The following is a 13,871-nucleotide window of genomic DNA, read 5'->3' on the forward strand; positions in this document are numbered from 1 at the left end:
TATTTTATAGACACTTAAGTTCCTCCTAGTATATGGGCTATACTCTTTCTATAGTTCCCAAATTTTCTAAAATGAACATCTCTTATTTTTATAACAAAACAGGTAGTAAATTATATATACAATAGAAATGCTATACAGCAATGAACAGAATTCTTCCTGCACACGGATTTGAATCCCATGCCACTCATATTACTTTCCAGCTCTGCATTCCTCAATGGCTCCAAAACCCAAAGGACCAAGCTGTTCGCCCCTAAGCAGGGCAGACCAAGCCCTTTAGGACCTGCCCTCGATGCACCTGTCCAGGCTCAGCCCTGGATGCTCCTTCCACTTTCCTGCCTACACTTGAGGATGCCCACCATTGGGAGTTCCTTGGTCATGCTGTGCCATCTCGCGTCTGCCTGATTTTGCCACGGCTGAGTTCTTTGCCTAGATCTCTCCCTCCTTCATTACTTCATAAATTTCCCATTCAGCTTTCAAGCCATTTCCCTAAAACCATTCCCTAAAAACTTCAGAAAGCTTTAGGCACCGCTCTGTGTCCTTGTTGCACCGCTTAAAGCTTCTTTGTCACCCTATGCTAACAGAGTCGCTCATTTCCATATGTTTCCCAGGGTGAAGGCTGGACTTAACTTTGTGATTACCCATCACATGGTAGACTACCCGTCAAATCCGTGCCAAATGAAAAACATCAGCACACAAACACACAGACCTTCACAAACTTTGTGCGGGTGTCCCTCGTGAAGGGCACCCTGTGACGGGCAGGTGACATCCAGCCAGCCCTGCTCCCGTCAAGCCAGTGAGCTCCACGGCTGGGAAAGCAGAAGTGCCGGTTCACCAGCTGGAAAAGTGACTGGTGTCGTGGGATGTGCTGAATGTGCCAAAAAGACTGTATGGATAGGAGAGGTTTCATTCACTCTTTTGCCCGTTTCACAAACGTTCACCCTGTGTCTCCTATATGCTGAAATCAATGACTTAGGTCTTCGTTGTTCAGCCCTGGCATGCACAGGACTGCCCACCAGGATGGGGGAAACATCAGAACTCCTGATTATACTTACCCTTATTTTGTCCTTTCTAGTTTTTATTTTTGGAGGATGCTCTATGACATTGGTAATATGTTTGTACTCCTGTACGTTTTTCTCTCTCTCTTGCTGTGTATACACACAATGTACATGGAACAAATGCTCAATTATTTTTTAACTGATGGGAAACGGGACCGGGACAGCTTGGGCCTGCTAGCCCAGAGCCCTGGGGCTTTCGCGATGAGTAACACACGGCCCTGGAGCCCACGCCCTGCGCTGTGAAGGACGGGGAGGCAGACACAAACCACCACAACATAACACAGCAAGACGGAGTTTCTCTAGGGAATTCCAAGATTTCATAAAAGAAATAGCATTTGAACAGGGCTCTTTGGCTGGTAGATGAAAACATCTAAGTCTTAATTTTACAGAATTCTGTTCAACTTGGTGTACTTTGCACTTGTGGCAAAAGGAGTGTAAAGTGAATTAGTGCTCCGGTGGCTAAAAAGGAATGAGCTAGAGTCCCTGTGAAACCGAGGCTCATCTGAATGGCTACAGGAGTGGGGGTGGGGGTGCTCAGGGATAGAGTAATGGGCGGTGAGCCACGATGCAGAAATCTTGGACGGCACAGTTGCTGCATAAAGCCTGGTCAGGGCTAGCCCTACTTCCTGTCACCGGTCAAACATCCCTGGCTCCCAAAGCCTTCTGGGAAATATTCAAGTTACTTTCTGCCAGTTCACATTTTTACTTTTCCCATCTAAATTTTTTGTTCTTGTTGTGTTTTACAGCTTTGTGCAAGGCAGTCAGTATTCTAGGTGGGGGATTTTTTTTGCCCAGGGAATGACTGATAACACCTAACCTGAATTTCTGAGGCTGAATAAATGCACGCCCGCAGAAGCCTGGGTTTGGATCAGTTCTTTCAGAAACTTTCAGAGAAGGGAAACACTTCCTCAGCAATTCCACCGGAGAAGACTGGCGGGACTCGCCCTTCGGTTTAGATGAATTGTTAAGCAGGTGGCACTTAACTGCCCACTCCTTGACTGCAGGGGCCGCGCCTCAGCTGCAGGCGGTGGGCAGGCAGTCAGCTCTCGGGGACCCTGAGAAGAGTGGGATGGGGAATAGTGGGGTGGGGAAGTCAGCCTCGCCAGGCGGACATGGTGCATGAAAGTATTTTGTATTCCTAGAAGAACCTTGCCAATGTAAGTTGATGTTGTTATTCTTGTTTTCTTTAAGGGCCCCAGTGAAGAGTATCGCCTGTTTGAGAACATGTCATGTTCCATAAAACACGGTTCAGAAAAAGAGTGGCTGGCTGGCTGATGAATATGGAAGTGGTTTAGTTTCAACAGGCTCACTCGTGGTTACGCAGAATTGCTTCCGTGACTTGCATCGCCACCTTACGCCTTGGGCCTTGCCAACAGCTTCTCCACTCTCCCCGTCCGCACAGGCAGGCCTTCAAGGTCCCGCTTCTATCTCTGCCAAATAGACGTGTGCTGAGAGGGTAGTGGATATAATGGGTTAACATTCTGAAAAATGCAGTCTCATTTCATTTAAACCAGGGTTTTATGGACACTGTGCCTGAACTCAATCGGCGGGGTGTGGAGGCTATTTTTGGACAGGCAGGATTTCCAGCACCTCTTAAATCACATCACACAGCCATTGTCGGCTCCGCCTACACACAGGGCGGGCCTGCACACATAAAGCGGGACACTAGCCCGGGGTGAGACCGAAAGACTCTTTCCCATCGGGTGACTAATACTTGTCTCCGCTTTCAGGAAAGAAAGGGCAAGCACCATGCACGAACCTCACTATCCAATCCACTTTCCTCGGCCTGCTCCAAAAGAGGGAGAAAACGTGTGTGTTCCTCCAGTGACTGACGATTCCCAAACGCACCTCCACAGGAACCCCCTGACAATGTTCTGTGGACGGGTTTGCACAGGGAATTGAAACAAGTTGGCAGGAAGAAGAATTTTTTCTGGGTAATTCAAAGCAGACATTTTACTGGAGGAAAAGCAAATCAGAAATTTGCTGTCATCCTTGAAATTTTATTAGCTTCAAAAAGTAATATATTTGCCCCTTGCATTACATTCAGATAGGAGCCATCCTTTTTTGTTTTTTTCTTTCTTTCTTTCCCTCAATCACATTCGTAAAGTGAATCTTGGAGAATGCGATACGAGACTGGCTCCTCGGAAAGGCCACACACTGTCGGCAGTGGCCCGCGGCTGCGGGGCGTGTTCAGACTGCCCTGCTTCTCTCAGCTCCAGACATAAATGAAACTAAGGCTTGAAAATAACAAATAACGACATGTTCCTTCTGATAAATATGATCTAATTATACATTTCCTGATGAATGAATAAGCTGAAGTGATTTTGTTTTTTCATAAAAATCCTTGAGAAAGGGAAATCAGCATAATGATAAACTCATTAGTCATGGAGGGTTCGGCGCAGTACAGGGCAGCCTGCTGGCCTTGCTCGCCCACGGAGTTCTACGGGTGTCCCACGGTTATGGGCATGGTGATTCAAACTGAGCAGGAAGCTGAAATACGAAATTCTAAAAGAAGGGGTTTATTGAACAATTTCACTTTTTTCTGGGTAAGTATTTTTGTAGTATTTGCTTCCTACGTCTCAAACTACTAAACTTGTAATGATATATTTTTATATATTTCTTAAAGCCATAGAGAGACTGTACTTCAGTGAACTTATATTATGATGCCACTAATAAGTTCGATGTTGTTGTTTTGGGCCCATCATGTTTGTGAAATAGAAGAATGGATGGGTTTTAATACATAAGCCTCTGCCTGAAATTCAGTCATTCACGTTACTATTTAGTAAGTAGTCACTATGCGCGGTAGCTCTTCCATAAACAGAAATGAGTTTCTGAAGGTCAAGTCCCCCAGGTTTAGTCTGGTGTTTCTTCTTCCTCTCCTTGCAACCAAAGACTGAGGTGTTAGAATTTCAGAAATAGAGACCACATTAAAAACATGAAGAGGCATGAAAACTGTTGCCATATTTCCATTTCAGCTACACTTTCTGCCTAAGGAAACAAGGCCGTCCACGCCTTTGTCGCATCTCTGACTGCTGTGTGGAGTGTTCGGCCCTCCCGTGCTCTTCCTTCCAACACGCCCTGTCTGGGGACCGCTACCCCTTCGGCTGCAAGTTATGAACGATGAGTGAGGTCAGCCCCAGGGCTCAATGAAGAACAGACTCAGTTATAACTGGGAGTTAAATATACAACTTCTGTATCAAACTTGCTATAAGGTATTAAAATGTCATAAAGTAGCAGGAAGCAAACATATTGTTTATAAAATTATCGACTATGAGCTCTTGAGGGCAGAGATGCCCAGTCTAACTAGACTCCCGGCACGTGCCACACACTCAGGAAATGTCTGCTGAGGGTGGGCGAGCTGGGGTGAGGGTCTCCGGATCCCCTCGTCCAGGGTTGGGTGAGCGACTGAAAGAGGAGAAATGCAATGGGAAGATAACACCAAATAGATTTAGAGGATTATAGGGCATTGGTTTTTCCAGCTCTTTTGGACCTATATTTATAGCAAAAAAAAAAAAAAGTTTACATCACAAACCACACACATACACACAGCTGCAACCAATTAAATTTCATTGTAAAACAATGGGTTTTCAGCCACAGTTAGAAAACCACTGTGTAGAATATGGAACCAATAAAGGAAGAATGGAAGGGACGAAAACTACTAGTCCCAGGAAGTACTATTGAACTAGTAGTGTTGAAACGGTCACTGTCTGCTGCCTGTAGTCTTGACCAGTAACTCTCACTAGTCCTCCCAGAATAAATTAACCCTTTCAGACAACAAATACTTCTTTGATACTTATTATGTACCAGCACTGAGCCAGGCACAGAAGGATACAAAAAAATGAGAAATCCTAAAAAAATCTGACTTCCTTTTTGACATCTCCTCTTATACATCGCTCAACATCAGATTTAACTGATCCCAAAGTACTTAACTGTACTTAAACTTAATTTAACTGTACTTCCAAAGTTCCTTCGAATTTAATCTCCACCAGTCTCCCCTACATCCAAAATGTTTTTGTTAGGTAGAATAAGGGTCTCGAGGTCTGGTCCATTCTTACTAAATCCTAGTCTTGATAAACATTACAATGCAGCAGTGTTTTGTAGGCCAGCCGTAAACAGGATGAGCTTTAGAGCGGCCCACCTAACAAGTGCAGCCAACTGAAACCAACCTGTGATTGTCCACACTGTCCATAAGCAAAGGGCCAAGCCTCCCTTGGGAGAGGCAGAGCTTTGGATATGAATGCCTGTGTCCTCTACTTGCTGAAAGTAAATAAGACCACCTTGTAATAGCCATATCTCATTTCTGAGTAGAGCACCCTTCAGTTCTGTAACACGTTCTCTCAGTGTCTCAGGCCAGAACTTTGGAGTCACTCCTGATACCTTCTTCTCCCTCAGTCCTCACCCCTCACATCAGCATCATTCTGCCGATTCTTCTTCCTGAACATACTTGGAAGCTGGACGCTCCAATGGCCTCCTAAACTGGTCTCCTCACTTCCACGTTTGACTCCTGCCAACATCCCAATTTATTCTTCATTCAGCAGCAAGAAAAAAAATGTATAAACTCAGATTGTGTCAGTCTCCCCTTCAAAAGCCCTAATGGCTTCCCATTTCCTGTGAAGTGAAAATGTAAACTTTTTCTTAGTGGACACACACCAATCCCTACAGAGCTGGCCTCTGCCCGCCTCTCTCTCCTTGTGCTCTGCGTCCCGGCACCCGGGGCCTTTTCACGCTCTTCCACCAGGATGGCATCTCACCCCCCCTGCCCCGGGGCTCTTGCCACACTCTGTTTCCTCTGCCTGAATATTCCCCCCCCCCCCGCTTTCTGGTTGGCTCTTTTGGTCTTTCAGTTTACCTCCAAATCCTTAGTCTAAAGCATTTTCCCCTATAATTTTCTCTGATTTAAAACAATTATCATGTGTCCTTTATAGTAGTTCCTGTAATCCCCTCTCCTCACTGTCCCCTTGGACAAAATCAAGGGGGAGGGTGGAGGTGGGGGAGGGAGGGGGGTTTGGCTGGGGTGGGGTGGAGGGATGGGGAGAAAAGGCACACAACTGTAATGGAATAACAATAAAAAATTAAAATTAAAAATAAATAAATAAATAAAATAAATAAAATAAAACAATTATCATGTTTAATTTTTGCTCTTTGCCTGCCTTCCCCATTCAAATGTAAACTCCGTGATAGTGGGGAAATCTGTTTTATCCACCAAGATAAATTCAACCATAGATTTGGTACATAACAGACAAGTAGTCAAATATTTGTGGAATGCATAAAAATAAAGCATTCCCTAGTGATTATCTCTTGGCTTAGTCAAAGCTATGTATCACCTGTACTAGAACCTAATATTTTCCTCTACATTGACCGCAAACCAAGTTTTAAAAAATAATTTAGCCCTATCCTAAGCCACAAAGGGAGACTGCAAGTTAGGATTCCAATTTTATTTTTAATGTGCATAATTTAAATTAAATGTATATTTAACAAAATAGACATTTTTATCCATAAATCATCTGAAACTATCTTGTGAGAAATGAATGAATGGACAGGGCTGACTTCCTGATGACGGAGGCCTGCCTTCTGAGGTAGAGAGCCAGCCCTGGACCACCAGGAGGGCTGAGGGCCATCTCCGCTGAGGCTGGTGACGGAACCACTGCTGGGTTGCTAGGTTTCCGCTTCCCCACTGACACCGCAGAGATACTACCAGCTGTTCTGCCTGCCTCACATGAGGGTGTGAGGATGTAATGGGAAAGTGGATGTGAAGTCCATCTTGCTGTCTAAATGTGAGATTTTGTTATTATAATTATTTATTTTAGAAGTGGTTACTACTACTACTGTTCATCCCTTGTACTCAGTCATACTTACTCATTAACGACATAAGAGAAAAGAATGTATGTCAGTCTCCACCACGGTCATGAAGACTAGCATAGTGGAGTAGTCCAGACACCCTTGACCATTGATTTTCCTTTCATTCTTCCCTGACTCACTTAACTGTTAGCTTATCTTTATTAATTATATTTCACTTAGTGAAAAATCTGCTCATAATTTGCAGCCATATTCATGGCAACACTGTTCACAACCCATGTGCCCATCAGTGGTTGAATGGGCAGACAAAATGTGGACTGAGCGTGTGATGGAATACTACTCAGCCTTGAAAAGGAAGGACGTTCGGACACATGCTACGATATGGATGCATCTTGGAGACATGTGAAGTAATAAAAGCCAGCCATAAAAAGACAGATGTTTTGTGATTCCGCTTACATGAGGCATCCAGAGTTGTCCAGGTCATAGGAACGGGGAGTAGGACAGTGGGGGGCAGGGGCGGAAGGCAGGGAGGGGGAGCTGTTGTTTTCCTGAGCGTAGCGTTTCGGTTTGTAAGATGAAAAGTTGCAGAGACTGGCTGATTGTCCAACAATGTGAATGTATTTAACACTACTAACTGTACACTTAGAAATAGTTAAGATGGTAAATTTTATGTTTTTACCACAGTAAAAATCAACAATAAAAAACCCAATCATAGAAGTTTCTAGTTCTTTCATGCTTCCATGAAAAAACTCCAACATTTACCATAACTGAATAGAATTTTTAAAACGATAACATTAACCATTATTTCAATATTAATTATTTAATAATATTCATTAACAATAGTTAAACTTAATTGGACACGTACTCTATGCCAGGTAGCAGGCTAAGTACTTTGTATTTACTATCTCATTTAATCATCACTCAGCTTTCTAAGGGAGGTGCTATCAGCAATACTGACTTCACAAAGAGCACACTGAGGAGCAGCAGGGTTCTGCTACCTGTCCGAGGTTCCACAGCTGGCAAGTAGCAGAATCGGGGGAAGAGCCCGGGCAGTCTGGTTGGGGTCAGTGCCTTTGACCACTAGCATCTCGCCTGGCGGCTGCTCCTCATTGGCTGAGCCTGGCTTCATTGCTGTCTCTGCTTCTCCACTGATACCTGTGTCCTGGAACTCTGGACTAGCTTCCTGCTTGCCCAGCAGTTCTCACGTTGACCCCGTGTCCTAGTCAGCACCCCAGTCCTCGCATTTCCTGCTGCTGAATCCCAGGCTCCTTAGCTTGGGATACCAGTGCTCCCCAGGGACTACCCCCCACCTCCTGGCCAGCTGCCTGTGCCCCGGGGCAGAAAAGAGCTGGGGGCAACATTGGGGTGTCTCTGAATGCCTCTGCCTGAGTTGTGCTTCTCTTTGAAAACAGAACTCCAAGTTTCAGATCTGAGAGACAAACATTCGGGCCCCGGGAGCCCACTCCCAAAGCAACAGAGCCCTGACCTTCTGCCCCCTCAGTTGCTAGCCCGGACTTGGCCTTCTCTGCCAGGCGGCTCTGTCCTCCTCCAGAGCCCTGGAGGCTCAGGGCATTAACATGTTAGACTGCTCTTTTCCCATCTGTTCACTCGGCCGCCATCCTTCATAACCTTGAACCCTATACCCGCTTCTCCTGCTCTGATGTCTCACCTTCCCTTCTTTGGGTGAGAAATGCCTCCAAAGCGCTGATTTTGGAACAATAACCCCTACATTGTTTTTACAGTCCCAGTGTAGCACTTCTTTGTACTAGCTCAATATTCCTAAATTTTGTTCCAAGTCATTATTTTACATTTATAAATATCAAGTTGTATTAATTGGTTCCAGCTTTATAAATGTTCCTTCAGAGGTTCTTTTCTGCTATTTTGATAGTAGTTTCTCACCCCGGAGCACCCAGGCCCTGATGTGGGCCATGTTCTGCAAGCATCCCTGAAGGGTTGGTGCGCACGAAAAAGACACACAGATCCTGGGCCTCGCTGTACTCTTTGAAGACTGTACGGGCCATAATAGCTTCAAAGAATTTCAACAAGTTCCTAAGACATGACCTTCCCTTTCCCCAAACCACGTCGGCCAGGCTTGCCTTAATCAAGCTGTGCTTTCCTAAGCATCCTTTGACTTGATCTCCTGCAGCAGTTTTTAATACTTTCCCCACAAGTGAAGTTAAACTAACTGGCCTGTAATTTCCTGGTGTGTCCCCAAGCTCTATGAAATAACGGCATTAGGTTGGCTACCTTCCAATTCGTCCTGAATTTTTTTTGTTTTGTTTTAAAACGCAGGATTGAAAAGGCCAGAGAATGCTTCCTGTCTCCCTTTTCCTTCGTTTCTTCCGTGACATATTGCTCCTGCTGTTCCCAGTAGATCTGCCATTTTAATAACTTCAAACCTCTTAAATGTTTTCCCATATCATTTGTTTCTATCTCTGAGGCACGAGTTTCTCCTTTCTCATTTTGACAACGGCCACCCCCCAAAATAAGGGCTTACAATTTTATTGAATAGGCTTTTAATTTAAGGCACTGTTTAAGGAATAAGTTTTATATTAGTAATCTGGAAAGGGGCAGCAAGCAGATTATAATCAATTCTGTGTTCTGACTTGTGGGTTATTATGAATACATGTTAGGGAAAGAGCTGAGAAATATGTCCACACACCCATGAAGAGAGACCAAAAATGGAACTATTACATCTGGGGATTCTAATCCAATGTACTAGCCAAGTGTCTCAGAGATGCGGTGAAACTAATTACATCTGATGCTATTAACTGTGCCTCCTATGTCTTTCTTTAACTGCGTTTGATCCATTATTCTCAAACCTAATAATGGAAAAAGCTTTTCACACTTAATGATCTCTCAATAGAAAGGCCCATAGAAATACTTTAATTAAAGTATGTCAGTTAGAAACAGAGTTTTATGTTTTACTGGCAGAAGTACTGAGGAAGATGAGTACTGATTTGCATTTGGAAACTGCGCTATGTCACATGATCTTCAGGACTGTTCAGGTGCTTTACTTTTTCTTAATGAGTGACCACCGACTGGGGCATAAAACCTCTACACCACAGGCCCTTTTCGTTTCTTCAGGCTTTCAGTTTTTTGTTTTTGTGGTGACCTAATCTGTCTGTTCTGAATAAGTCACAAACAGGCAGGCACACACTGGTCCGTGTGTGGATGGAGGGCTTCCAGATAGGGAGGCACAATGTCACCGCCATGAAATAAGACAACCGTGGAGTGGAACCTAAAGCTTTTGAGAAAGCTGAATTCGATTCCAGGTAAATGGGATAAACAAAGCCCTACCGAGTTGGCAGTTTCTTTTCCTTCTGATTTATCAAAACCACAATGTCCAAGTCCCAGATCTGTACGTCTCTCTCATAAGGCTCATCTGCTGGGTGTCAGATTCAATCACAGGCGTGCGTGTGCAGTGCACGCAGGCATTTCCCACGGGGGCCGCTGCAGTTGGCTCTGAACGGCCGTTGGTATTTCCCTGTTTCAGTTTCGGTCGGACTGAGTACACCTGCCACGAGCGGGTCAGATTCTGCGTGTGGGCCATGAAACACAGACAGACAGACAGACAGACACTCGTGTATACTCAGCAAACACATTTATGTTCCAGGCATGAATCTTACAGCGTGTATTTTTGCCAGTGTTTGAAATGTTTTCTCAGGTCTCCCCCTCCAGGATTTTAAAGTTAAAATTAAGATAGGCACAGCATTTACCTTTGCTATTTAGTATATTTGTACCACGTAACTATGGTTTAGCACGTACCCATCATTCTCCCACTGCCATGTCCTAGCCCGATAGAATGCCCCTCCCACATCGGAGTGCCCAGACCCACCCCTCCAGGGCTGAATAGCTTTGAGGCCAGTGAAATAGTATTGGGTTTGTGGTGAAGTGGAAAAACTTGAGGCAATGTATGTAACTCCGGTTAAATCCAAGTTCTTCCATTTTCTAATTAGCAGACTTTCTACCTTCTCTTGCTCCCATTTCCCCATCTGTAAAATGAAGATATTTGTATTTCCTTTTACAAGTGTTTCTGGGTTAGTTGGGATAATGTATTTAAAAGATCAAAATGATCAGGACCCCTTTCCCCGCCCTCGCAATGCTGCCTTCTGCGCACAGCTCTCCCGCACGCGTGCCCCCCCCAACAGTGATCTCACCTGCCCTGGAATGCCTGTGGCACTCCATCTGCCCCCCAGGACTTCACGGGCTATTTGCTGCACTGGGCTATTCACTCATTTAACAAACATTGGTTGAATACCTACTATGTAGCAGGCTTATATTTTTTCCTTTTATTTTTTCTTAACTAGTCCTTAACCTTCTTGAGCTTACAGTCTTTATAATATTCATATCCCCCCCTCCATCACCCAGACGGTGTCTGACTCTAGTGCTTGGACAAGAGTATTCTTGTTCTGTATGTGGTAAAATACCGCTATCGGGTGAAACTGATCACTATGTGATACAGGCTATATCTGTGTCCATTTTCATACATGTGCACGTCCTCAAAAAGGATTACATGCCAGAAGTTGTACTTATATGTAATGCCAGTGCCTGAGATCATCACTATCTTCATTCTCATCAAATAATAATAATAATATAATAAAGAAATAGTTAACATTCCTGGGACTAAAGATGATTATTCTCTTTTTATTTCCCCGCGAGTCCCTAGGGTAGTTCTTGCAAGAGCAAAACGTGGTTTCCAAAAAGAGAAAGTGAATGAACGGGCTATAGCAGTGTCTCCATGGAATTACATTCGCACGAATCTAGGCAGGTTTTCAAAGAACTCTGATTTGTAAATAAAGACTCTCATATATACAATATCATGGCTGGACGAAATTCTCGAGTTTACGGGGAAACTACCCAATTTCAGGAAGGAGGCTGTGTGTACACAGCACCGAGCCGTCCGAGCGAAAGCCTGAGCAAACCATTTAGGAATGTGCTCTTTGCCGGCCCAGACATTTCATTTCACGTCGTTACTGGAAGTAAGTAATGTGGTTCTGACGCTGTTTTACTACTCGTGGATGAACTGCACTATAGTGGAGTTTCACTCTAATTCGCTATTCCTCCTAATTGGCTGCAGGCTAGGCTAGCAGAAAGCCGAACTGGTTAGAGCTGTGTTTAAAGTAAGAACGGCTAGGTTCAGATCTAGGCCAACGAGGGTCTCTGCAAGCAGAAGTAAATGGAAGTGCATGGATTTTACGACATCTAGTTTGAGCTCTCTCGTCGAAGTGGAGGTCTAAAAGGAAACAACGCTATGAACTTCCCATGTAACATAAGCGACTTTGTTAGGGCATCTTTCTTTCCCCTTGCAGTTTCCTTTGAGAAAGAAAATACAAGACTTCCTAAACAGGCTCCCGAGGAGTCCACCTGTGGCAGCTTACTGCAGACCATGGGCGACTCGAAGCAGAAACAAACTCAGGAGCAGACTGTGCACATGCCTTCCAAGTCCAGAGATCTCAGAAAAGCTTAGCTTCTGGGCCTCCGTCAAGGTCACCACTCACAGCTACCTCAGGGCCCGCAGGAGGCACCACCCACAGCTTTTCAATTCATCTGGGATGCGGTGTCAGGCGACAGAGGTCCTGACCAGGTCCTACGTGTGGAGGGGCTGAGATCGCAGATGTGCCCCTCTCCTCCAGATCTGCATTCTATCTTTGACTGGTCTGCCCAAGAGCCTGAATTTGATTTTGTTTTTACACGTTTTTGCCCCAGTGATTGATGTTAATGCACATTTGCTGCACCCACGGTCCAGTTTTGGTGGTGCCGCTCATCCTGCCTTCCCTTTTCTTCTGGGACCATTCTAAACAGAAGGGGGATGCAAGGGGTGTGGGAGGCTGACCGCCCAGAAGCTCCACTGGAAGAATGTGGCAGAGCCCGGTGTGAAACGGACTTCCCCCGAGGGAAGGACAGGCAACCCAGAGTCACAGCACATACTGGAGAGAAATGGCTTCTTCTTCTTTGTTTAACCTGAATTCTGAATTTGAACACTGGCTATCCCACATTTAAGTCAAAATGCCTGTCCAGATCAGACCTCAAATTTGGCCTGTCATCATCTCTGATTTTTGCTGAGCATTTTGAAGAAGAAGGAGTCCATTGGGGGACTAAGTGATCCCAGGCCTGCAAACTGGACATGGGTTTCTATGGCTACTTCAGAAGAAAACTTCCAATAATTTAAATCCAGGTATCACCTAATGCATCAACTGGAGCACACACACTCCGAACATTATAACAAAAGACGGTAGGCATGTTATTTAACTAGCAGCACAGATGAGTTTTCAAAGATAGAGTAGCAAGAGTTAGTGCTATAAAACCCACAGTATTGTCCATCATAAGTAGATCCAATGGAACTTGTTCAGGGAGTAAGTACGCGGGCAACACTACAGAGGCCGGTATGAAATCATCCAAGACCCGAGACGTACAGAAACTTTATTAGTCATCACCGAGATAAAGTGCAGACAAGTTCGTCTTATAAAGATCCGAAAATCCTTATGTTTTTGGTCTGCACAGCCATAAAACAGTCCTGACAAATTGTAAGTGATATTCTAATTAATCCCTGGACTTTTTATAGTTTCTTGTAAGCTGTAAGTTAGGTTCCCTTTAACAAGCTGGGGTGAAGGAAGTCCTCCCGTATGAGCATGGCGCTCCCAGTCCTGTGCACAAACCCACCATCCGCCACCCCAGCCTGTGGCGCTAGGCACCTGCCAGAAGTGGAAGGGACCGTCGACCTGAACATCACCGTCATTTTCTCACTGACGAAAGTAGGGTGTGGAATGTGCACCAAGTTCACAGACAGACAGAAAATTATTTCAGCTGCGGCTCCGTCTTGTCCAGGAAACACTTTGGGGGCACTTTTACACTGTTTCTCTGGTAAAAGTAATACTTTTTAATACACTAATAATACGACCCCCTTTCATACTATCACACAGTCAACAACTACCATGAAAAAGCCCGACCAAGCAGTCTTGCATATAAAAACTTCTGATTTATGCTCTTCCTTTAGATGCACTGGTGGTAGAGACAATC

The 13,871-nt window shown here is 44.7% G+C and overlaps 1 protein-coding gene across 2 annotated transcripts in view; it reads right to left on the minus strand.

The window, feature by feature from the left end:
• The window catches only part of SPAG17 (sperm associated antigen 17), a 183,151-nt gene that overhangs the window by 144,184 nt on the left and 25,096 nt on the right, over positions 1 to 13,871 (minus strand). The window lies entirely within an intron of this gene.

The sequence above is a fragment of the Desmodus rotundus genome, chromosome 12, assembly GCF_022682495.2.
Source record: "Desmodus rotundus isolate HL8 chromosome 12, HLdesRot8A.1, whole genome shotgun sequence".
NCBI classification, from domain to species: domain Eukaryota; kingdom Metazoa; phylum Chordata; class Mammalia; order Chiroptera; family Phyllostomidae; genus Desmodus; species Desmodus rotundus.